The sequence below is a fragment of the Phyllobates terribilis genome, unplaced genomic scaffold (assembly GCF_046119375.1).
Source record: "Phyllobates terribilis strain yellow unplaced genomic scaffold, ASM4611937v1 Scaffold_1__5_contigs__length_1240528914, whole genome shotgun sequence".
Classification (NCBI taxonomy): domain Eukaryota; kingdom Metazoa; phylum Chordata; class Amphibia; order Anura; family Dendrobatidae; genus Phyllobates; species Phyllobates terribilis.
The window spans coordinates 817,305,856-817,332,329 of NW_027362761.1; the positions used below are offsets into that span (position 1 = coordinate 817,305,856).

At 45.8% G+C, this 26,474-nt stretch overlaps 4 non-coding genes across 4 annotated transcripts; all 4 read left to right on the forward strand.

Moving 5' to 3' along the window:
• The first annotated feature begins 18,929 nt into the window (after positions 1-18,929).
• TRNAK-UUU (transfer RNA lysine (anticodon UUU)) lies at positions 18,930-19,002 on the forward strand. The gene has a single exon. It is a non-coding gene; the product is annotated as a tRNA-Lys (tRNA).
• Positions 19,003-19,980: 978 nt separating this feature from the next.
• Positions 19,981-20,053, forward strand: TRNAK-UUU (transfer RNA lysine (anticodon UUU)). Its single transcript has one exon. It is a non-coding gene; the product is annotated as a tRNA-Lys (tRNA).
• Positions 20,054-21,027: 974 nt separating this feature from the next.
• On the forward strand, positions 21,028-21,100 carry TRNAK-UUU (transfer RNA lysine (anticodon UUU)). The gene has a single exon. It is a non-coding gene; the product is annotated as a tRNA-Lys (tRNA).
• A 976-nt stretch (positions 21,101-22,076) lies between these two features.
• On the forward strand, positions 22,077-22,149 carry TRNAK-UUU (transfer RNA lysine (anticodon UUU)). Its single transcript has one exon. It is a non-coding gene; the product is annotated as a tRNA-Lys (tRNA).
• Positions 22,150-26,474: the final 4,325 nt, after the last annotated feature.

Consider the following 26,474-nt stretch of genomic DNA (forward strand, 5'->3'; position numbering starts at 1 on the left):
CGGAACAACCTGACCTATAAAACTGTCCCACTAGTTAACCCCTTCAGTGAACACGGTAAAAAAAAAAAAACGAAGCAAAAAACAATGCTTTATCACCATACCGCCAAACAAAAAATAAAATAACACACGATCAAAAAGACACATATAAATAAAAATGATACCACTGAAAACGTAACCTTGTCCCGCAAAAAACAAGCCACCATACAGCTCAATCAGCCAAAAAATAAAAAAGTTATAGGTCTCAGAATAAAGCGATGCTAAAAAATATTTTTTTCTATAAAATAGCTTTTATTGTGTATAAGCGCCAAAACATAGAAAAATGATACAAATGTGGTACCGCTGTAAACGTACTGACCCAAAGAATAAAGCTACTTCATCAATTTTACCACACGCGGAACAGAATAAAAAAAAAAAAGAAAACAATTCCTGAATTGTTGGTTTTTGTTTATTCTGCCTCCCAAAAATCGGAATAGAAAGTGATCAAAAAATGTCACGTGCCTGAAAATGGCACCAATAACAACGACAAGTCATCCCGCAAAAAACGAGCCGTCACATGACTGTCTCCAAAATCTGGAAAAATTATAGCTCTCAAAATATGGCGATGCAAAAACTAGATTTTACAAAAAATGCGTCTTTTAGTGTGCGACAGCTGTCAGTCATAAAAACCCCATATGATTCTGGCATTGCTGTAATCACACCGACCTGAAGAATAAAGTCGTCTAATCACTTATACCACACAAGGAACGGCGTCAAAAATAAACTCTTGGGTTAGGATTGGGCTAGGGTTAGGGCTGGGTTTGGGGCTAGGGTTGTGCTGGGGCTAGGGTTGTGCTAGGGCTAGGGTTGTGCTAGGGTTAGGGCTGGGGTTGGGATTTTTTTCAAAAGTAAGAAAAAAAGATGACGATATGGCGACTAGTGTTGAGCGCAAGTGCTCGCTACTTGATTTTGCATCGGGTGCTCTGGTATGCATTGAGTATCGTGGGTATTTGAGTGACATGCTCGAGTCTCTGCCCCATATGCTTGGCGGCCAAAAAAACTTTACGGGGGTTGCCTGCCATGCACGAGCGATCCCCGCATGTTTTTTTTTTGGGTGTCTAATAACCGTGAAACATGCGGAGCAGGGACTCGAGCATGTCACTCGAGCACACGCTGTACATGGTGCATACCTGAGTACCCGATGCAAACTCAAGTAGCGAACACTTGCGCTCAAGAATAATGACAACTTATTCAATATGATGACCTAATGTAAACAAATTCTGTGCCGTACCTCTGGGTTCAAAATGTTCACTATACACCTTAATAAAATCCTTGAGGGGTATAGTTTCCAAAATGGGGACACTTGTGGGGGAGCTCCACTGTTTAGGCACATCACGGGCTCTCCAAACGCGACATGGTGTCCGCAAACGAATTGAATGGAAAATCGGCTCAAATTGTTAGCGGACACCATGTTGGGTTTGGAGAGCCCCTGTGTGCCTAAACATTGGAGCTCCCCCACAAGTGACCCCATTTTGGAAACTAGACCCCCCAAGGCACCTATCTATATGCATAGTGAGCACTTGGAACCCCCAGGTGCTTCACAAATTGGTTCGTAAAAATGAAAAAGTGAAAAAAAAACACTTTTTCATTTTTATGAATCAATTTGTGAAGCACCTGGGGTTCCAAGTGCTCACTATGAATCTAGATAGGTGCCTTGGGGGGTCTAGATTCCAAAATGGGGTCACTTGTGGGGGAGCTCCAATGTTTGGGCACACAGGGACTCTCCAAATGCAACATGATATCCACTAACAAATTGTCGGCTCAAATTGTTAGCGGACACCATGTTGCATTTGGAGAGTCCCTGTGTGCCCAAACATTGGAGCTCCCCCACAAGTGACCCCATTTTGGAAACTAGACCCCCCAAGGCACCTATCTAGATGCATAGTGAGCACTTGGAACCCCCAGGTGCTTCACAAATTGATTCGTAAAAATGAAAAAGTGTTTTTTTTTTCACTTTTTCATTTTTACAAATCAATTTGTGAAGCACCTGGGGGTTCCAAGTGCTCACTATGCAGCTAGAAAGGTGCCGTGGGGGATCTAGTTTCCAAAATGGGTCACTTGTGGGGAAGCTCCAAAGTTTGGGCACACAGGGGCTCTCCAAACACAACATGGCGTCCGCTAATTAATCAAGCAAATTTTACAATCAAAAAGTCAAATGGCGCTCCTTCCCTTCCGAGCCCTGCCGTGCGCCCAAACAGTGTTTTTTCCCCAAATATTGGGTATCTGCGTGCCCAGGGGAAATTGCACAACAAATTTTGGGGTCCATTTTTTCTTGTTACCCCTGTGAAAATAAAAAAAATTGGGTCTAAAGTAACATTTTTGTGAAAAAAGTTAAATGGTCATTTTTTTCTTCCACATTCAAAAAATTCCTGTGAAGCACCTGAAGGGTTAATAAAGTTCTTGAATGTGGTTTTGAGCACCTTGAGGAGTGCAGTTTTTAGAATGGTGTCACTTTTGGGTATTTTCTGTCATAAAGACCTCTCAAAGTGACTTCAAATGTGATGTGGTCCCTAAAAAATGGTTTTGTAAATTTTGTTGGAAAAATGAGAAATCACTGGTCAACTTTTAACCGTTATAGCTCCCTAACAAAAAAAAAATTTGGTTCCTAAATTGTGCTGATGTAAAGTAGACATGTAGGAAATGTTATTTATTAACTCTTTTGTGTGACATATCTCTCTGATTTCAGGACTTAAAAATTCAAATTTTGAAAATTGTAAAATTTTCAAAATTTTTGCCAAATTTCCGTTTTTTTCACAAATAAACGCAAGTGATATCGAAGAAATTTTTCCACAATCATGAAGTACAATATGTCACAAAAAAAATCTCAGAATCAGGGGGATCCGTTGAAGCGTTCCAGAGTAATTACCTCATAAAGTGACAGTGGTCAGAATTGTAAAAATTTGCCTGGTCATTAACGTGCAAACCACCCTCGGGGCTTAAGGGGTTAAGCTGATGGGTGGAAACTAGCAGCTATGATGTCTCCCATAAAAAACACACAGAATCAAAGTGATTCCTACTTTTTTTTCTTTGCAGCACATTTAGCAGTACCAATATGAAAGTCAAAATTAATCAATACTGAGCTGTGTGAATGTGAATTCAGCTTTGGAGTAAACTAAATCAACGCTAGATGATGCAACTTCACCTGCCTTTAACTGCCCAAATCTGATAGCCTTTCACTGGGCTGAATGCTCTCCACTCCTCTTCCCCTGTTTCCTATACATAGAGTATAAAAAGAGATGTAACCTGACACCTCATTATGCTGGCAGACTATGTGCTGGCTTTGGTTTTGGGTATGTACACACATATGAAAAAAATCAACATATCTGAAGATACATTTAGATGAATCGGAAGTAAATCTTGAAAAATGTGCTAAGTTTGTTCAGAAGAAACCTGGATAGCTCAGTTGGTAGAGCATCAGACTTTTAAGCTGAGGGTACAAGGTTTAAGTCCCTGTTCAGGTGTTCAGTTTTTAAATCTCAACAGATAACTTTGTATTGTTTAAATCTCAGCTTGAAAATTAGTTGCATGCTTAATGCACTTATTTAACATGAGAAATAAAATGCTCTTTTACACTAGAGAAAAAACAAAAAACATGTCTTTGAATATGTCCAAACTCATGACAAATCATTGATTATGTGCTTGGTTTTGGCTTTGAACAGTCATATTGAATGATAATTTTTCTGAATATACTTAAATATGGACAGAGACATTTTTTTTGAAAATGTTGCAACAGTGCACTTAAAAAGAAAATTGGATAGCTCAGTCAGTAAAGCACCCGTCTTTCAATCTGAGGGTCCATTATTTACGTCATTGTTCAGTTTTGAGGCTTTTTAACCTGGACCTATCATTTAGCTTTGTTTAAATCATACCTAGCTTTTCAGAAATAAATGTCATGTGGATATGAGGATTAACACTTCCTTGGCAATTTTATGACTTGTTTTCTGCATTTTTCCCTCTGTAGACTCTATGTCTAACTTTCAGTACTCTTTAAGCTGATGGGTGTTAACTAGCAGCTATGATGTCTCCCATAAAAAACACACAGAATCAGAGTGATTCCTACTTTTTTTTCTTTGCAGCACACTTAGCAGTACCAATTTGAAAGTCAAAATTAATCAATACTGAGCTGTATGAATGTGAATTCAGCTTTGGAGTAAACTAAATCAATAGCTTGATGATGCAGCTTCACCTGCCTTTAACTGCCCAAATCTGATAGCCTTTCACTGGGCTGAATACTCATCACTTCTCTTCCCCTGTTTCCTATACATAGAGTATAAAAAGAGATGTAACCTGACACCTCATTATGCTGGCAGACTATGTGCTGGCTTTGGTTTTGGGTATGTACACACATATGAAAAAAATCAACATATCTGAAGATACATTTAGATGAATCGGAAGTAAATCTTGAAAAATGTGCTAAGTTTGTTCAGAAGGTGAAAAAAATCAACATATCTGAAGATACATTTAGATGAATCGGAAGTAAATCTTGAAAAATGTGCTAAGTTTGTTCAGAAGGAGCCTGATGGTCTACCAGTCGGTAGAGCATCAGACTTTTTATCTGAGGGTCCAGGGTTCAAGTCCCTGTTCAGGCGTTAAGCTTTTAAATCTCAACAGATCACTTTGTATTGTTTAAATCTCAGCTTGTGCTTGAAGATTAGTTGCATGCTTAATGCACTTGTTTGACATGAGAAATAAAATGCTCTTATACACTAGAGAAAAAACAAAAAAACATGTCTTTGAATATGTCCAAACTCACGACAAATTATTGATTATGTGCTTGGTTTTGGCTTTGAACAGTCATATTGAATGATAATTTTTCTGAATATACTTAAATATGGACAGAGACATTTTGCACCCGTCTTTTAATCTGAGGGTCCATTATTTACGTCATTGTTCAGTTTTGAGGCTTTTTAACCTAGACCTATCATTTAGCTTTGTTTAAATCATACCTAGCTTTTCAGAAATAAATGTCATGTGGATATGAGGATTAACACTACTTTGGCAATTTTATGACTTGTTTTCTGCATTTTTCCCTCTGTAGATGTGTCACCCTGGCCTGGATGTCACAAAATGTAATAAAGCTGTGTCTGAGAGCAATGGGGAGGTTCTCTAGTCAGGGGAACATTAGCATGCAATGCCTCCTGTCTCAGGCCAGTAGGGGGAGCAGGCTGACCCTATAAAAGCTGATACTTGTCCCAGAGCAGAGCAGGGACAGACAGTTGCACTGCACCTAAGAGGAAGTGTGGCAGGAGGAGAGCCACAAGCCAGAGACAAGAGGCGAAGCAAGCCTGTCTTGGCAGATAAGAGACTGACTTTACCAGACTTTGGTGTCTGAGGCTGGGAGGATTCTACATCCTCCAGCAGAGAAACAGTCCGCAAGGGACTGTATATTCCTTGGCCTAAGAAGCCTGGAGGCCCTGCCACAACAGAAGGGACCAGCAAAGCCGTACAAAGCTGGGAGCAGAAAGGAACCCACGTCGCAGGCCATACAGGCGAGAATACACGGAAAGCTCGGAAACGTGGGCTGTTACCCTATAACGAGGAGATAGCCAGAAGGAGCACAGAAAGCACGGTAGGCCTACACCCTCACCCTGACCAGGGCCAATTTCCCCGTTGCTCTCAGACATCCAGGTCCCCTCCTAGCCGGGACTGTTTATGGGTCAGTTTACCTGTTTTAGTAAAGACCCTGGACTGCAACTTGTTGTCTGTGTGCTCCTTGCTCCTCCAGCACTATCGGCACTGGAACTCTCACTACCATCACTCCCACCATCCACCACACTGTCCTGGGGCCGCACTCTTCCCGTGGGGAGTCACACCATCCCAGCTGCATATATCATCAGCCCCAGCGGTCTGCCCTGCAGCGGCGGTTCCTAATGACTGTAAATCCACGGGTGGCGTAGTCGGACATAATCAATAGCACATAACGGACTACCACTGGCCTGACCACCTGAGCCACGGAACCAGGTTGCCACTACTACCCCCATCGTTCCCTATTGCCCGGATCCGAGTGCCCCACGGCCCAGGGGGCGAGTCAGCTTTGGCGTAGTCAGCAGGATTTCATGCTCGCAACCACCGGGTACTGCGTGCCTGAAAAAGACTTTTGTAACTTACCTGTGGCGAAGTTTCCCGCCGTCCGGAGTCGATTCCCGCCATCAGACGCCATCTTGGACCGTTTCCCGCCGTCTTCTGCCGTCTTCCCGCCATCCGCAGCTGTTTCCCGCCATCGGATGCCATCTTCAGGACGCCGCGCGGGAAGAAGAGGGGCGTGGATGTCAAAACCGCGCGAGATCCGAAGCTCCGCCTCACGCACCGACGCTGCGCAAGGTCCTGGAAGGGAGAGAGAGCGACGCTGACGTCATCAGGACGCGACGCCAGGTCCTCGTCCATAGCAGCAGCAGCGGACCCGCGGCCTACAGAAGAGGATCGTCGGAAGGTAGGCCACGCTTAACTAGGGGGGATGAAGATATCGGACACAGAGGCGCCCACTACCACCAACGCAGCTGCAGCAGCGGTGATGCCCTTTTCTCTGCCCCACATCCCTGGAGCGGCCTGGCTGCCCAAGTACTCAGGGGAGCCCCATGCCCTAACTGACTTTAAGGAAAGGCTGTACAGTTTGTTCCAGGTTTACCCCCTGACAGAGGAACAGAAGGACAGCATACTAACAGGGCAGTTAACTGGCGCAGCCCAAAGGGAGGTAAAATCATGGCCCACTGAGGAGAAAAGGACTGTGAAGGGTATTCTGGCCCGGCTGCGGGGTACCTTTGACACACGTACCTCCGCTGAGATTAAAATGAGGTTCTATGGATGTAAGCAGCGGGCACAGGACAGCATCAGAGACTATGCCCTAAATCTGCAGGAAGCCTTGAGGGCTATTCAACAAACTGACCCTGGCAGTGTGCAGGAAACGGATAAGCTGCTAACAGAAAAATTCATAGAAGGTCTGCTGTCTAGCGCCCACAGGGCCCAACTGCGCCACATGTTCTTTCAGAACCCCGACTTGACCTTTGCCGAATTTAAGGACAGGGCCATTAGGGTGCTCCGTGAATCTGCAACCAGTGGCGCTATAAACCCCCGGCGCCCTGCTCTCACCTACCACCAGGAGGCGGCGCCCTCCTCTATGGACCCCGTGGGGGCTGATGCACAGGCCCTGAACCAAGTCCCGTCGAAAGACCTGCACCACCAAGTCCAGGAGCTGACCAGGAGCGTCGCGGCGTTGACCAGGACCGTCCAGGCGTTGCAAGTGGACCCGTCAAGACCCATCGAGCTGGCTTCAAGTCCGGAGGATGTCCCGTGGTGTCGACAGAGGAGGATCCCGTCGTTCCGAGGGAGGCCCACAGACCGCTACGCAGAGGATGGACAGCCCATTTGCCGTCGATGCAACCAGCCCGGACACATTTCCAGGTACTGTAATTTAAACGGGTCCAACCTGGGGCAGAGGGCCAACCCCCAGGCATAAGATCACCAGGCCCTTATAATTGGCGTGATAAGTACGTTGGGGGGCGCCCGGTTTTACCCGTGGTGCTGGACAGTATCCCCATGAGCTCCTTGCTGGATACTGGGTCACAAGTAACCACTATCCCTTATGTACTTTTTAAGCAGTATTGGACTGATGCTGATATCACACGGTATCCAGACAGTAACTTGAGCATCATCGCCAGTAATGGCTTACCCGTGCCGCAGATGGGGTTCAAAGAGATGACCATAAAAATTGGTAAAGTTGAACTACCGGCACAGGGAGTGATTATTGTGGACATTGACCGTCGTGAAAGTCACCCTAAAATAACTGTGGGTACTAATGTAATTGAAAATTGTCTTTCAGAGGTAATTGTAATTCTACAACAGGTGGCGGTGAATGCTAGTTCCAGCCAACAGAGAGTCCTCAACAAGGAGATAAAAGCCCTGATGAGACGGCAGCAGGTAGAACTGTCTGGTGGTGAGATCGGTAGAGTAAGACTGAGTAACCCATTCCCCATTTCCATGCCTCCCAAAAGTGAAATGATGATCTGGTGTCGGACTGCAATCGGGTTGAGAGGTAGAGACTACCAAGCCATGGTAGAACCCGTGTACTCAGACAGCAGGCCCACCATTTTGACAGCCCGGGGGGTGGTTGATGTCCGTCATGGGAGGGTGCCCGTCCGCATCCTCAACATTGGGGAGAGGGAAGTGCACTTACCCAGGTACGCTACACTCGCCAAACTGTTTGTTGTCGAACACAAAGCTATCAGGGAACCCTTGCCTCCATCTCCACAGGCGGAGGGTAATGGCTCCCAGAAACAAAAGGAGGACTGGTGCCAGAAACTCCATGTGGGTGCTGACTCCACTCCCCTGCACCAAAAGCAAGGAGTCTACCGGGTGGTACAGGAGTACGAGAGAGTCTTTAGTAAGCACCCGCTAGACTTCGGCAGAGTAAAGGGGATAGAACACCACATCCCCACAGGGAGCCACCCACCGATAAAAGAAAGACACCGACCTGTACCCCCTGCACATTATCAGAACGCAAAGGGCATGCTAAGAGAAATGAAGGAAGCTGGGGTCATTAGACATAGCTGTAGCCCCTGGGCAGCCCCCTTGGTTCTGGTGAAAAAGAAAGACGGCACCATGAGAATGTGCGTGGACTATAGACAAATCAACCGTATCACCTACAAAGACGCATATCCGCTGCCTAGAATAGAGGAGTCTTTAGCCGCACTAAAATCTGCTAACTTCTTTTCTACTTTGGACTTTACTAGCGGGTTCTGGCAGGTTCCTGTGGCAGAGGCTGACAAGGAGAAGACCACCTTCACCACCCCGATGGGACTGAGCGAATTCAACTGTATGCCTTTCGGGCTCTGCAAAGCACCAGGGACCTTCCAGCGGCTGATGGAATGCTGTCTAGGGCACCGAAACTTCGAGACGGTCCTCCTTTACCTGGACGACGTGATCGTCTATTCGAAGACCTACGAGGACCATCTCAAGCACCTGGCCGAGGTGTTCGAAGCCCTGGCAGGCTACGGCCTGAAGGTGAAACCATCGAAGTGTCACCTGTTGAAACCAAAGGTCCAGTACCTAGGGCACGTGGTAAGCGCGGAAGGAGTAGCCCCCGACCCTGACAAGGTCACGGCAATCAAGAGCTGGCCAAGCCCCTCGAACATCAAAGAGGTGAGACAGTTTCTCGGGTTGGTAGGCTACTACCGAAGATTCATCCCCGGGTTCACTAAGATGGCAGCTCCTATGCAGGACCTCCTGATCGGACAGTCTAAGTCCAGGAGCCAAAAGCCGCCCTTCAAGTGGGATAAACCGGAAGAGGAGTCCTTCCGCCAGCTAAAGATGGCCCTCACAGGGGACGAGATCCTGGCCTACCCTGATTATGGCCAGCCTTTCATTCTCCACACAGACGCCAGTAATGTAGGACTGGGAGCCGTACTGTCCCAAAACCAACAGGGCAGAGAACGGGTGACCGCATACGCCAGCCGGAAGCTGAGGCCCACCGAGAGGAACCCGGAGAATTACAGCTCCTTCAAGCTAGAATTCTTGGCGGTGGTGTGGGCCGTGACGGAACACTTCAAGCATTACCTGGCCTCCGCGAAGTTCACCGTGTACACGGACAACAACCCGTTGACACACCTGGACAATGCAAGACTGGGTGCCCTAGAGCAGTGGTGGATGGCCCGTCTCTCCAACTATGACTTCGTGATCAAGTACCGGTTCGGCAAAACCAATGCCAACGCTGACACCCTATCGAGGATGCCTCACTTGCCTGAAGGTGACGAAGACCCAGAAGAGCTGGAGGAGGTAGAACTCCCCGCGTTTCACCGGTATGGAGCCGCTCAATACTCCCACCGCGTGAAGGAGGAGGATCTAACAACCGTGATGATAAATCCCCTACCTCACCACAGCTGGGCCGAGACCCAAGATATTGACCCTGCCATCCGCCTGGTGAAAGATCTGCTGACCCAGGAAGATGCCCGCATAGATCCGGATGCTCCAGAGGAAGCCAAGCAGCTATGGAAAGAGAAGAGCAAGCTGTTCCTCTACGAAGGCAAGTTGTGCAGAAGGATTGTCAACCACCGGACGCACGAGCTGACCTGGCAAGTCGTGGTCCCAAGACGGGATGCAGCTATGGTCCTGGGGGCTTACCATGACAGAGCGGGACACTTCGGTTGGAAGAAACTGGAGTTCCTACTAAGAGGAAGGTTCTTTTGGGTCGGCATGAGAGGAGCTGTAGAAAAGTGGTGCAGAGACTGTGGCCCTTGTCACCTGAGGAGGAAGGACCGCACCAGCCAGAAGACACCCTTGAGGCCCATCGTCACCACGCAGCCTCTTGAGCTGGTAGCTCTGGACCATGTCAAATTGGCTCCCAGCCGGTCAGGATACATCTATGCCCTGACAATCGTGGACCACTATTCCCGTTTTCTAGTGGTGGTCCCGGTAAAGGACTTGACAGCCCAAACAGCGGCCAGAGTCTTCCAGCAATACTTCTGCCGTCCACACGGGTATCCGGAACAGGTCCTGACAGACCAGGGTCCAGCGTTCGAGGCTGAAATCTTCCAGGAGTTCTGCAACCTCTATGGCTGTAAAAAGATTCGTACAACTCCTTACCACCCCAAAACCAACGGGATGTGTGAGAAGATGAACAATATAGTCATTGATCTCCTGAAGACGTTGCCCCTGGAGGAACGCAGCCTGTGGCCAGAAAAACTGCCGGACCTGATAGACCTATACAACAATATCCCGGTGAATGCTACCAACTGCACCCCGGCTTACCTGATGCGAGCTAAACCAGGTAAGCTGCCCGTAGACCTGGAGATGGGAGTCCTAATACCTGAGGACACCTCCCCGGGTGCGGACTGGGATACGGAAAGGCAACTGCAGTACAAGAAGGTACAGGAGAGTGTGGAGAAGAGCCTGGCCCAGGTGAGAGAGAGGCAAGAAAAACTCTTCAATCAACACGACCCTGCTGGTCCCCTAGAACCTGGTGAGCAAGTCCTAAAGTGAAAAAGAAGGCTGCATAAGTTGGACGACCAGTGGGAAAAGGAACCCAACCCAAAGGTGTGCGTAATCACCAAGGACGGAGGAGAAACCACTAGTGTCGTCTCCAGAGACCACCTCAAAAGGTGCCCCGAGCAACTCCGTAGTGCAGAAGAAGATCAGAGTGACCTTGAACCCGCAGAGGACAAGGAAGAAATGATCAGCACCGTTCTCGGAGAGTTCCCTCAGTCCTGGACTCGCATAAATGATGCCATAGTGGTACCCGTCCTGCATTTCCTGCAACCGGCACAGCAGCAACCAACACCAGAGCCAGAAGGTGAAGAGGAGCAAGCGGTTCCAGAGGCAGAAGAGCCTGTACCAGCAGCCAAGGAGAGTCAACCCTCTGCTGACAGTGAGCCTGCCATGCCTGCGGTAAGCCAAAGGACTCGCAGACAGCTGCCTGCCCTACCTGTACACCCAGCTAGTAGCTGTACCCCTAACGCTAGTGGGGAATGCCAGGTTGGTCCACCACCAGACAGTGGGTTAAGGAGGTCAACCAGGAGCACAAAGGGGCAGATACCCGCTCGCTGGAGAATATAGAGTGTACTAAAATTGTAAATGACCCTGTTGCCAAATGTTGAATTGTTTGCCAAGTTACATGCTTTTTTGGTAATTCTGTGTTTCAGTTTCTTGCAGCTACCGTAAGGACTCAAAGGTTATGGACTTTTTGTAACCGGAACCTTGTATGGACTGCGTTTGGAGCCTAACCAAGGAATGAACTAAGACTGTGAAGGACTTGGGGTAGGACAGACCCCCACCTGTTTAAGGCTCCCCGTTGTATTGGTGATATGGACACCCGGTCACAGGCCACACTGTGACCTTAAGAACTCAAGCTGTGCGTCGTCTTTCTATTAATGTTTTATGGTTATGCATATAATCCTTGTTTATTGTTTAGTCCCGGAGTACTAAATTTCACTAGGGGGGAATGTGTCACCCTGGCCTGGATGCCACAAAATGTAATAAAGCTGTTTCTGAGAGCAAGGGGGAGGTTCTCTAGTCAGGGGAACATTAGCATGCAATGCCTCCTGTCTCAGGCCAGTAGGGGGAGCAGGCTGCCCCTATAAAAGCTGGTACTGGGGGCAGGGTTAGAGAGAACTTGATGGCCTGTCTCAGCACTGAGACTTGTCCCAGAGCAGAGCAGGGACAGACAGTTGCACTGCACCTAAGAGGAAGTGTGGCAGGAGGAGAGCCACAAGCCAGAGACAAGAGGCGAAGCAAGCCTGTCTTGGCAGATAAGAGACTGACTTTACCAGACTTTGGTGTCTGAGTGTCACGCTGTCTCTGTATACTGGAGGTAGGGGGCCTAAGCTGACCCTAAGCTGGGGCCCTGACTAATCCCTCAACCTGGAGGTACTGTTAAAGGTACAGAGGTCCAGGCCGCCAGCGTAACCTAACCCCTACCTCCTGAAGATCCCTGCACCCCAGTAATCTAGTCCTGAGAAGGACCCCGATCACAACCAAAGGGAACAAGAAATAATATGCCCAAACACAGTATTTAGACGAACGAGACAGTACAAGGGAAAAACCAAAACCACCTTGCATACAAACAACTTCTCAACTACAACAGAGGGAAAACCAACGGGAAAGGAGATAAATGATAAAGCGAGGAAAGGGAAAAAACACTTCCAAATACACTTATCTCAGCAACTCCATACACCACGATCCGCTCTGTCAGTCTGAAAGAAATGCTTTCACCGACACCTCCCAAACAGACCAGCAGGTATATGAAGGAGTCTCACTACAGAAGTATTGATTGCAGCTGGGCAAGGCTGGACCTCATCTAGCCCAGAGAGAGAGAGAGAATTAACTCCCTCACTGCCGAGAAACACAAAGCACCAACAAGTCAGCTGCGAGAAGTCAGGCTGTGTACTCGTGACGATCTTCGTGGCAACACACCCGTGACAGTACCCCCCCTTCTACGAGGGGCCTCCGGACCCTCAGGGCCAGGTTTATCCGGGTGAGTCGTGTGGAAGGCCCGAACTAATCGGTCTGCGTTAATATCCGACGCAGGAACCCACATCCTCTCCTCAGGACCATACCCCTTCCAATGAACCAGGTACTGAAGGGACCGGCGATTAAAGCGTGAATCAATGACCCTCGATACCTGGAACTCCAAGTTACCATTGACAACCACTGGAGGGGGAGGTAAAAGTGACGGTACCACCGGCGCCACATACCTCTTAAGCAATGATCTGTGAAACACGTTGTGAATTTTAAACGTAGGGGGGAGGTCAAGACGGAATGCCACCGGATTAATAATAGAACTGATTCTGTACGGCCCGATGAACCTGGGACCCAGTTTCCAGGAGGGAACCTTAAGTTTTATATTCCTGGTAGACAACCATACCCGATCGTTCACACTTAGGTCCGGACCAGACACTCTCCTCCTATCAGCCATACGTTTGTATCGGTTCCCCATAGTATTCAGATTCTTCAGCACCCCTCTCCATACTGAAGCGAGTGATGAGGAAAATCGTTCCTCCTCAGGAACCCCCGAAGAGCCCCCCCCACTGAAAGTACAAAACTGGAGGTGAAAACCATATGCCCCAAAAAACGGGGACTTACCAGTGGACTCGCTCCGCCTATTATTAAGAGCAAACTCTGCCAGAGGTAAGAAAGAAGCCCAGTCCTCCTGGTTCTCTGACACAAAACACCGGAGATATGTCTCCAAGCTCTGGTTCATACGTTCCGTCTGACCATTGGTCTGAGGATGAAAAGCCGATGAGAATGACAACTGCATCCCCCGCCGTGCACAAAACGCCTTCCAGAACTTAGACACAAACTGAGACCCCCGATCAGACACCACCTCGGAGGGTACCCCGTGAAGCCTCACAATCTCCCCAATGAACACCTGCGCAAGAGTTTTAGCATTAGGGAGAGCCGGAAGAGCGATAAAATGTGCCATCTTGCTGAACCTGTCCACTACAACGAGTATGACCGTTTTACCCGAAGACGGAGGGAGGTCCGTAATAAAGTCCATAGACAGATGAGTCCAAGGACGCTCCGGGATCTTCAAAGGTAAGAGGGCCCCAGACGGACGGGTATGTGAGGTCTTAGAGCGCGCACAAACCCCACAGGACGCGACAAAAGTTACCACCTCCTTATGTAAATTAGGCCACCAAAACCGACGCGAGAGGAGATCCACAGTAGCTTTACTCCCCGGGTGTCCTGCAAAAACTGAGTTATGGTGTGCCTCGATCACCTTTTGTCGCAACTGATCTGGAACAAACAATCTCCCTGGAGGTCCAACAGGGGCGTCCCCCTGAGCCTCCAATACCTCCTCCTCCAGCTCAGAGCATACTGCCGAAACCACCACCCCCTCCTGAAGGATAGGAATCGGGTCGTCCGTATTCCCGGCCCCCGGGAAACTACGAGATAAGGCATCCGCCTTTACATTTTTTGACCCAGGACGATATGTAACGACAAAATTAAACCTGGTAAAAAACAATGACCACCTAGCTTGTCTGGGATTCAGACGTTTCGCGGACTCCAGATATAGCAGGTTCTTGTGATCGGTGATGACGGTGACCGGATGAACAGCCCCCTCTAGAAAATGGCGCCACTCCTCAAAAGCTAACTTAATGGCCAAGAGTTCCCTATTGCCGACATCGTAATTCCTCTCAGCGGACGACAATTTTTTAGAGAAAAAGGCGCACGGATGCCACTTACCAGGGGACGAACCCTGTGACAATACTGCTCCCACCCCTACCTCGGAAGCGTCTACCTCTACAATGAATGGCTGAGACGCATCAGGTTGAATGAGTATGGGCGCCGAGGCAAAACATTTTTTCAAAGAGGAGAATGCTTGACAAGCCTTGTCAGACCACCTAGAAAAATCCGTCCCCTTTTTAGTCATGTCAGTGAGAGGCTTAACCATGGACGAGAAATTACGAATGAACTTCCGGTAATAATTAGCAAACCCCAGGAAACGTTGTAGTGCCTTAAGATTCTCTGGCCGATCCCACTCAAGAACTGCCCGCACTTTCCCAGGGTCCATACGAAAACCGGACGCTGAAACCAGGAAGCCTAAAAACTGGAGTTCCTGTACGGCGAACACACACTTTTCCCACTTGGCATACAGTTTATTATCCCGCAAGATCTGTAACACCTGCCTAACGTGCTCCTGATGAGACACCAGATCCGGCGAGTAAATTAGGATATCATCCAGATATATGACAACAAACTGTCCCACCAAGCGGCGAAAAATGTCATTAACAAAGTGTTGGAACACCGCCGGGGCATTAGTCAGACCGAATGGCATGACAAGGTTCTCATAATGCCCCTCCGGAGTGTTAAACGCCGTCTTCCACTCATCCCCCTCCTTCATCCTAATCAGATTGTACGCCCCCCTGAGATCCAACTTAGAAAACCATTTGGCGCCCACGATCTGATTAAAGAGATCGGGAATAAGTGGGAGCGGATACGGATCTCGGACCGTAATCCGATTAAGTTCACGGAAATCCAGGCAAGGGCGTAGGCCTCCATCTTTCTTCTTAACAAAGAAGAACCCCGCAGCCACCGGTGAAGATGAAGGTCTAATATGCCCCTTAGCCAGACTTTCTGAGATATAATCCTTCATGGCCTGCCTCTCAGGACCAGAAAGGTTATACAACCTAGCTTTAGGTAACTTGGCCTCAGGGAGCAGTTTTACAGAACAGTCATACACGCGATGAGGAGGTAGTTCCTGACACCCTTTCTCCGAGAATACATCCTTAAAGTCCGCCAGAAATGGAGGTAAGACCCAAGGAGTAACCGCACCAATGACCGTGTTCATGCAGTTTTTATTACAGAATTTACTCCATTGGCTTATCTCCCTGGTTTGCCAATTAATAACCGGGTTATGCTTAGCTAACCAAGGAAGGCCCAACACAATAGGAGTGGGAAGACCCTCCAACACGTAGCAAGACAACAGTTCTTTATGTATTGCCCCCACTTGAAGTTTTACATCATGCACAACTTGCAAAAAACTTCCCTGCCCGAGAGGCCTGGCATCGATCGAGAATATGGGGATGGGTTTAGCCAACTCACTCAACCGCATACCTTGAACCCGGGCAAACCGAGCATCAACCAGATTATCCCCGGCCCCACTATCCAGAAGAACAGATATCCTCTCAGTTCTCGTACCCACCACCACCTCCGCCGGTACGAGAAACTGAGACGAACCTAGGGACGAAATACCTACTCCCAGATTGCCGTCCACCACACAACCTGGGATCAACAGTTTTCCGACGACTCTTCACTCTGCAAGGGACGGGATGGACACCCCCCAATAAAATGTCCCTTTCTCCCGCAGAAGAAACACCTTCCTGCCTTATGGCGCACCACCGGTCCCCTCCCCCGAAATGATGTCCCTCCTAATTGCATAGGCTCCTCTGGACTGACCAGGGGAACCACCATATGAGGGGACCTTGTAGGAGGTGGAGTCATCACAGGGGGTAGAGTTATCCCGCACCTCTCCCGAAGCCGTCTGTCCACGCGAATAGCGAGGGCCATAGCGGCTTCCAGAGACACGGGAGAGTCATACTGTGCCAACACATCCAGTAATTTGTCGGATAAACCATGACAAAACTGGCTCCTAAGAGCCGGGTCATTCCACTGGGTGTCCGTGGCCCACCTACGGAACTCCGAACAGAATTCCTCCGCCGGACGATCTCCCTGCTGGATCCTACGTAACTTAGACTCAGCAAGGGAGATCCGATCTGGGTCATCATATACGAGTCCCAGGGCAGCGAAAAACCTATCCACTGACTGGAGATCCGGGGAACCCGGGGGAAGAGAGAACGCCCAAGATTGTGGGTCCCCTTGTAGGAGCGAGATGACAATTCCCACCCTTTGTTCTTCACTCCCCGATGACCGAGGCCGCAGCCGAAAGTACAATTTACATGCCTCCCGGAAAACAAAAAACTTGTCCCGCCCCCCAGTGAACCTATCAGGGAGAGCTACTTTAGGTTCTGGTCCGGCTTGCTCCTGAGGATGCCAAACCTTGGACCTAACGTCCGCCAGCTCCATGGACAAACTCTGCAATTGCCGAGCTAGACCGGCTACTGGATCCATAGTAGCTGGAGAAAAACTAAGTGGGTCGGTGAAAATGTCACGCTGTCTCTGTATACTGGAGGTAGGGGGCCTAAGCTGACCCTAAGCTGGGGCCCTGACTAATCCCTCAACCTGGAGGTACTGTTAAAGGTACAGAGGTCCAGGCCGCCAGCGTAACTCCTACCTCCTGAAGATCCCTGCACCTCAGTAATCTAGTCCTGAGAAGGACCCCGATCACAACCAAAGGGAACAAGAAATAATATGCCCAAACACAGTATTTAGACGAACGAGACAGTACAAGGGAAAAACCAAAACCACCTTGCATACAAACAACTTCTCAACTACAACAGAGGGAAAACCAACGGGAAAGGAGATAAATGATAAAGCGAGGAAAGGGAAAAAACACTTCCAAATACACTTATCTCAGCAACTCCATACACCACGATCCGCTCTGTCAGTCTGAAAGAAATGCTTTCACCGACACCTCCCAAACAGACCAGCAGGTATATGAAGGAGTCTCACTACAGAAGTATTGATTGCAGCTGGGCGAGGCTGGACCTCATCTAGCCCAGAGAGAGAGAGAGAATTAACTCCCTCACTGCCGAGAAACACAAAGCACCAACAAGTCAGCTGCGAGAAGTCAGGCTGTGTACTCGTGATGATCTTCGTGGCAACACACCCGTGACACTGAGGCTGGGAGGATTCTACATCCTCCAGCAGAGAAACAGTCCGCAAGGGACTGTATATTCCTTGGCCTAAGAAGCCTGGAGGCCCTGCCACAACAGAAGGGACCAGCAAAGCCGTACAAGGCTGGGAGCAGAAAGGAACCCACGTTGCAGGCCATACAGGCGAGAATACACGGAAACGTGGGCTGTTACCCTATAACGAGGAGATAGCCAGAAGGAGCACAGAAAGCACGGTAGGCCTACACCCTCACCCTGACCAGGGCCAATTTCCCCGTTACTCTCAGACATCCAGGTCCCCTCCTAGCTGGGACTGTTTATGGGTCAGTTTACCTGTTTTAGTAAAGACCCTGGACTGCAACTTGTTGTCTGTGTGCTCCTTGCTCCTCCAGCACTATCGGCACCGGGACTCTCACTAACATGACTCCCACCATCCACCACACTGCCGTGGGGCCGCACTCTTCCCGTGGGGAGTCACACCATCCCAGCTGCATATATCATCAGCCCCAGCAGTCTGCCCTGCAGCGGCGGTTCATAATGACCGCAAATCCACGGGTGGCGTAGTCGGACATAATCAATAGCACATAACGGACTACCACTGGCCTGACCACCCTGAGCCACGGAACCGGGTTGCCACTACTACCCCCATCGTTCCCTATTGCCCGGATCCGAGTGCCCACGGCCCAGGGGGCGAGTCATAGACTCTATGTCTAACTTTCAATACTCTTTAAGCTGATGTGTGGAAACTAACAGCTATGATGTCTCCCATAAAAAAACACACAGAATCAGAGTGATTCCTACTTTTTTTTCTTTGCAGCACATTTAGCAGTACCAATATGAAAGTCAAAATTAATCAATACTGAGCTGTGAGAATGTGAATTCAGCTTTGGAGTAAATTAAATCAATCGCTTGATGATGCAGCTTCACCTGCCTTTAACTGCCCAAATCTCATAGCCTTTCACTTGGCTGAACACTCATCACTCCTCTTTCCCTGTTTCCTATACATAGAGTATAAAAAGAGATGTAGCCTGACACCTCATTATGCTGGCAGACTATGTGCTGGCTTTGGTTTTGGGCATGTACACACATATGAAAAAAATCAACATGTCTGAAGATACATTTAGATGAATCGGAAGTAATTCTTGATAAATGTGCTAAGTTTGTTTGAAAAAAGCCTGGATAGCTCAGTCGGTAGAGCATCAGACTTTTAATCTGAGGGTCCAGGTTTCAAGTACTTGTTCAGGCATTAAGTTTTTAAATCTCAATAGATCACTTTGTATTGTTTAAACCTCAGCTTGTGCTTGAAGATTAATTGCATGCTTAATGCACTTGTTTGACATGAGAAATAAAATGCTCTTTTACACTAGAGAAAACAACAAAAAACATGTCTTTGAATATGTCCAAACTCAAGACAAATCATTGATTATGTGCTTGGTTTTGGATTTGAACAGTCATATTGAATGATAATTTTTCTGAGTATATTTAAAAATAGACAGAGACATTTTTTTTGAAAATGTTGCAAAAGTGCACTTATACAGAACCTGGATAGCTCAGTCAGTAAAGCACCCGTCTTTTAATCTGAGGGTCCGTTATTTACATCATTGTTCAGTTTGGAGGCTTTTTAACCTAGACCTATCATTTAGCTTTGTTTAAAACATACCTAGCTTTTAAGAAATAAATGTCATGTGGATATGAGGATTAACACTACTTTGGCAATTTTATGACTTGTTTTCTGCATTTTTCCCTCTGTAGACTCTATGTCTAACTTTCAGTACTCTTTAAGCTGATGGGTGGAAAATAGCAGCTATGATGTCTCCCATAAAAAACACACAGAATCAGAGTGATTCCTACTTTTTTTTTCTTTGCAGCACATTTAACAGTACCAATATGAAAGTCAAAATTAATCAATACTGAGCTGTGTGAATGTGAATTCATCTTTGGAGTAAACTAAATCAATCGCTTGATGATGCAGCTTCACCTGCCTTTAACTGCCCAAATCTGATAACCTTTCACTGGGCTGAATACTCATCACTCCTCTTCCCCTGTTTCCTATACATAGAGTATAATAAGAGTTGTAACCTGACACCTCATTATGCTGGCAGGCTATGTGCTGGCTTTGGTTTTGGGTATGTACACACATATGAGAAAAATCAACATATCTGAAGATACATTTAGAAGAATTGGAAGTAAATCTTGAAAAATGTGCTTAGATTGTTTGGAAGGAGCCTGGATAGCTCAGTCGGTAGAGCATCAGACTTTTAATCTGAGGGTCCAGGGTTCAAGTCCCTGTTCAGGTGTTAAATTTTTAAATCTCAACAGATCACTTTGTATAGTTTAAATCTCAGCTTGTGCTTGAAGATTAGTGCATGCCTAATGCACTTGTTTGACATGAGAAATAAAATGCTCTTTTACACTAGAGAAAAAAACAAAAAACATGTCTTTGACTATGTCCAAACTCACGACAAATCATTGATTATGTGCTTGGTTTTGGCTTTGAACAGTCATATTGAATGATAATTTTTCTGAGTATACTTAAATATGGACAGAGACATTTTTTTTGAAAATGTTGCAAAAGTGCACTTAGAAAGAACCTGGATAGCTCAGTCAGTAAAGCACCCGTCTTTTAATCTGAGGGTCCATTATTTACGTCATTGTTCAGTTTGGAGGCTTTTTAACCTAGACCTATCATTTAGCTTTGTTTAAATCATACCTAGCTTTTCAGAAATAAATGTCATGTGGATATGAGGATTAACACTACTTTGCCAATTTTATGACTTGTTTTCTGCATTTTTCCCTTTGTAGACTCTATGTCTAACTTTCAGTACTCTTTAAGCTGATGGGTGGAAACTAGCAGCTATGATGTCTCCCATAAAAAATACACAGAATCAGAGTGATTCCTTCTTTTTTTTCTTTGCAGCACATTTAGCAGTACCAATATGAAAATCAAAATTAATCAATACTGAGCTGTGTGAATGTGAATTCAGCTTTGGAGTAAACTAAATCAATCGCTTGATGATGCAGCTTCACCTGCCTTTAACTGCCCAAATCTGATAGCCTTTCACTGGACTGAATACTCATCACTCCTCTTCCCCTGTTTCCTATACATAGAGTATAATAAGAGTTGTAACCTGACACCTCATTATTCTGGCAGACTATGTGCTGGCTTTGGTTTTGGGTATGTACACACATGAAAAAAATCAAAATATCTAAAGATACATTTAGAAGAATCGGAAGTAAATCTTGAAAAATGTGCTAAGTTAGTTTGGAAGAATCCTGGATAGCTCAGTCGGTAGAGCATCAGACTTTTAATCTGAGGGTCCAGGGTTCAAGTCCCTGTGCAGGTGTTAAATATTTAAATCTCAACAGATCACTTTGTATAGTTTAAATCTCAGCTTGTGCTTGAAGATTAGTGCATGCTTAAAGCACTTGTTTGACATGAGAAATAAAATGCTCTTTTACACTAGAGAAAAAAACAAAAAACATGTCTTTGAATATGTCCAAACTCACGACAAATCATTGATTATGTGCTTGGTTTTGGCTTTGAACAGTCATATTGAATGATAATTTTTCTGAGTATACTTAAATATGGACAGAGACATTTGTTTTGAAAATGTTGCAAAAGTGCACTTAGAAAGAACCTGGATAGCTCAGTCTGTAAAGCACCCGTCTTTTAATCTGAGGGTCCATTATTTACGTCATTGTTCAGTTTTGAGGCTTTTTAACCAAGACCTATCATTTAGCTTTGTTTAAATCATACCTAGCTTTTCAGAAATAAATGTCATGTGGATATGAGGATTAACACTACTTTGGCAATTTTATGACTTGTTTTCTGCATTTTTCCCTCTGTAAACTCTATGCCTAAATTTCAGTACTCTTTAAGTTGAGGGGTGGAAACTAGCAGCTATGATGTCTCCCATAAAAAACACACAGAATCAGAGTGATTCCTACTTTTTTTTCCTTGCAGCACATTTAGCAGTACCAATATGAAAGTCAAAATTAATCAATACTGAGCTGTGTGAAGGTGAATTCAGCTTTGGAGTAAGCTAAATCAATCGCTTGATGATGCAGCTTCACCTGCCTTTAACTGCCCAAATCTGTTAGCCTTTCACTGGGCTGAATACTCATCACTCGTCTTCCCCTGTTTCCTATACATAGAGTATAAAAAGAGATGTAACCTGACACCTCATTATGCTGGCAGACTATGTGCTTGCTTTGGTTTTGGGTATGTACACACATATGAAAAAAATCAACATATCTGAAGAAACATTTAGATGAACCGGAAGTAAATCTTGAAAAATATGCTAAGTTTGTTTGGAAGGAGCCTGGATAGCTCAGTCGGTAGAGCATCAAATTTTTAATCTGAGGGTCCAGGGTTCAAGTCCCTGTTCAGTCATTAAATTTTTAAATCTCAACAGATCACTTTGTATTGTTTAAATCTCAGCTTGTGCTTGAAGATTAGTTGCATGCTTAATGCACTTGTTTGACATGAGAAATAAAATGCTCTTTTACACTAGAGAAAATAACAAAAAACATGTCTTTGAATATGTCCAAACTCACGACAAATTATTGATTATGTGCTTGGTTTTGGCTTTGAACAGTCATATTGGAAGATAATTTTTCTGAGTATACTTAAATATGGACAGAGACATTTTTTTTGAAAATGTTGCAAAAGTGCACTTAGAAAGAACCTGGATAGCTCAGTCTGTAAAGAACCCATCTTTTAATCTGAGGGTCCATTATTTACATCATTGTTCAGTTTTGAGGCTTTTTAATCTAGACCTATCATTTAGCTTTGTTTAAATCATGCCTAGCTTTTCAGAAATAAATGTCATGTGGATATGAGGATTAACACTACTTTGGCAATTTTATGACTTGTTTTCTGCATTTTCCCTCTGTAGACTCTATGTCTAACTTTCAGTACTCTTTAAGCTGATGGGTGGAAACTAGCAGCTATGATGTCTCCCATAAAAAATACACAGAATCAGAGTGATTTCTACTTTTTTTTCTTTGCAGCACATTTAGCAGTACCAATATGAAAGTCAAAATTAATCAATACTGAGCTGTGTGAATATGAATTCAGCTTTGGAGTAAACTAAATCAATCACTTGAGGATGCAGCTTCACCTGCCTTTAACTGCCCAAATCTGATAGCCTTTCACTGGGCTGAATACTCATCACTCCTCTTCCCCTTTTTCCTATACATAGAGTATAAATAGAGATGTAACCTGACACCTCATTATGCTGGCAGACTATGTGCTGGCTTTTGTTTTGGGTATGTATACATATATGAAAAAAATCAGCATATCTGAAGAAACATTTAGATGAATCGGAAGTAAATCTTGAAAAGTGTGCTAAGTTTGCTTTGAAGGAGCCTGGATAGCTCAGTCGGTAGAGCATGAGACTTTTAATCTGAGGGTCCAGGGTTCAAGTTCCTATTCAGGCATTAAGCTTTTAAATCTTAACAGATCACTTTGTATTGTTTAAATCTCAGCTTGTGCTTGAAGATTAGTTGCATGCTTAATGCACTTGTTTGACATGAGAAATAAAATGCTCTTTTACACTAGAGAAAATAACAAGAAACATGTCTTTGAATATGTCCAAACTCACGACAAATCATTGATTATGTGCTTGGTTTTGGTTTTGAACAGTCATATTGGAAGATAATTTTTCTGAGTATACTTAAATATGGACAGAGACTTTTTTTTGAAAATGTTGCAAAAGTGCACTTAGAAAGAACCTGGATAGTTCAGTCTGTAAAGCACCCATCTTTTAATCTGAGGGTCCATTATTTACATCATTGTTCAGTTTTGAGGCTTTTTAACCTAGACCTATCATTTAGCTTTGTTTAAATCATACCTAGCTTTTCAGAAATAAATGTCATGTGGATATGAGGATTAACACTACTTTGGCAATTTTATGACTTGTTTTCTGCATTTTCCCTTTGTAGACTCTATGTCTAACTTTCAGTACTCTTTAAGCTGATGGGTGGAAACTAGCAGCTATGATGTCTCCCATAAAAAATACACAAAATCAGAGTGATTCCTACTTTTTTTTCTTTGCAGCACATTTAGCAGTACCAATATGAAAGTCAAAATTAATCAATACTGAGCTGTGTGAATGTGAATTCAGCTTTGGAGTAAACTAAATCAATCGCTGGATGATGCAGCTTCACCTGCCTTTAACTGCCCAAATCTGATAGCCTTTCACTGGGCTGAAAACTCATCACTAGTGTTGAGCGAACATGCTCGACACTGCTCGGTACTCGCCCGAGCATCACGCTACTCGGGATGTTTGGCGAGCACCGAGCATTTCCGGGTTACTCGGGCAGCAGCTCGGGTCTCCGCCCTGCATGTTTGGCGCTCTTTACAGTGCCAATGAACATGCAGGGATTGCCAGCCAGTCACTGTAATGCCGCAGCCATGTTGTTTGTGGGCATTACAGCGATTGGCTGGCCGCACAGCGTCACCTCGAGTATTTAAAATCGGGCGCCGCCATCTTGGACACAGTCGCTCCGGATCAGACAGTGTAGGGCAGCCCTGCTGATTTAGGGAGAGATATATCCTGCAAAATAGTTAGTGTAGGGTCTGTAAAGGCTGCCAGATCAAACAAACAGTCCTTCTCAGGACTAATATCCATCCCAGGTATATCAGGCAGGCAGGCTGTATAGGAGACGCAGTGGTTATACCAGCAAACGCTGCATTACAGTCCTGTGTGCTGCTCCTGTTGCTGAACTTGCTGGACTTAGCTCCAGGTCCCGGGGGCCAGGAAAAATCCTTTTTTTTATCTAAATCCTCTTTTTTTTTTCCTCCTTCACAATGTACAAATACCCATCTTATTAACCTTTTGGTGCCCCCCCCCCCCCCAAAAAAAAAAGTGTGCCTCTGATTTTTCAGACACAAATATATCTGTATAGTCTGGTGTAGGCAAGAGAAATAGAAGTGTGGTTTTGCAGTTCTATGGGCCATTTGTATCTAAAAAAAACAGTTTGAGTGTGTCGCTCACTGTTCAGCCGCAAATATATATTTTAAAAAGCCTGGTATACACCAGTAAATTATTACTGTGGTTTTGATGTTCCACGGTAAAACATCTCTACTATCCTGTTTTTGGCATTTTTTGCTGTATAAAAATAATAATAGTGTCTCCCTGATTTTTCAGACACAAATATATCTGTTGAAAATAGTCTGGTGTAGGCCAGAGAGACAGAAGTGTGCTTTTGCTGTTCCACGGTAAAAAATCTCTATTATCCTGCTTTTTGCATTTTTTGCTGTAAAAAAAAAAATAGTGTCTCCCTGATTTTTCAGACACAAATATATCTGTTGAAAATAGTCTGGTGTAGGTCCGAGAAATACAAGTGTGGTTTTGCAGTTCCACGGTACAAACCTCGGTATTATCCACTTTTGGGCCATTTGTATCTAAAAAAAACAGTTTGAGTGTGTCGCTCACTGTTCAGCTGCAAATATATATATATTTTAAAAAGCCTGGTATACACCAGTAAATTATAACTGTGGTTTTGCTGTTCCACGGTAAAAAATCTCTATTATTCAGGTTTTGGTAGTTTTTTCCGTAAAGAAAAACAGTAGTGTCTCCTGACTGTTGTGACACAAAAATATATCTGTTGAAAATAGTCTTGTGTAGGCCCGACATCCCAGTGTGGTTTCGCAGTTCCACGGGTCAAATCGCTGCACTATCCAGTTTTGGGCCTTTGGTATCTAAAAAAAAAGCGTGTCGCTCACTGTTCAGCCGCAAATATCTCTATTTAAAAAAGTGTGGTATACCCCAGTAAACAATAACTGTGGTTTTCCTCTTCCACGGTTATAATCTACTCTTTATTACCCTTTTTCCATTGATAGTGCAAGTGTAAGCTATTTTACTTCATTTACAATGGGCAAGGCGTGTGGCAAGGGACGTGGAAGTGGACGTTCTGGTGATGGTTCGTGCAGAGGACGGGGCCGTGGCCAAGGTGAAAATGTGCCACAACCAACAGCCACATCTTCTCGCTCCCACTTCTTGACCGAATTACTAGGGAAGCACAGAATAACACCAGTATTGAGAACTGATCAGTGTGAACAGGTTATTAATTGGATAGCAGACAATACTTCCAGTTACCTGGGCACCACCACCTCCGGTCTGTCTTTCACACGGTCAACTCTTAGTAGCCATGAGTCTCGACCGCATACTCCTCCTCACCCTGATGCTCCTTCCTCCCACCATGCCGAGTGTCGTCAGACAGCAAGTGATCCCACACTTGGACACTCTGAAGAGCTGTTCACTGGTCCATTTCCATATTTGGGCCCCTCGCCTGATACGCTTGAAGTGGTGGAAGAGGAGATCCCATGTTGCGATGCCCAAATATTTGAACAGCCACGGCCACAGGAAGTCGATGTTGGCAATCTGTCACAATAGGTGGACGATGACGAGACACAATTGCCAGGAAGTGAGGAGGAGGATCGTGGTGCGCAAGTGGAAGAGGAGGAGGTGATGGATGATCTAGTAACGTGGAAGGAGGACATGCAGAGTGAGGCCAGCAGCACACAGGGGGAGGGAGGCAGAGTACCCCAACAGGCAGGAAGAAGCAGTGTGGTGGCCGCAGACAGAAGGCAGGCAACCGTTCCCCGTAACACCAACACGAGGGACGTTGCCAGTACAAGCGGTAGGTCTTCCAGAGTCTGGAATTTGTTTAAAGACTCTGCTGATAACCCCAAAAAGGCCATATGTTCCA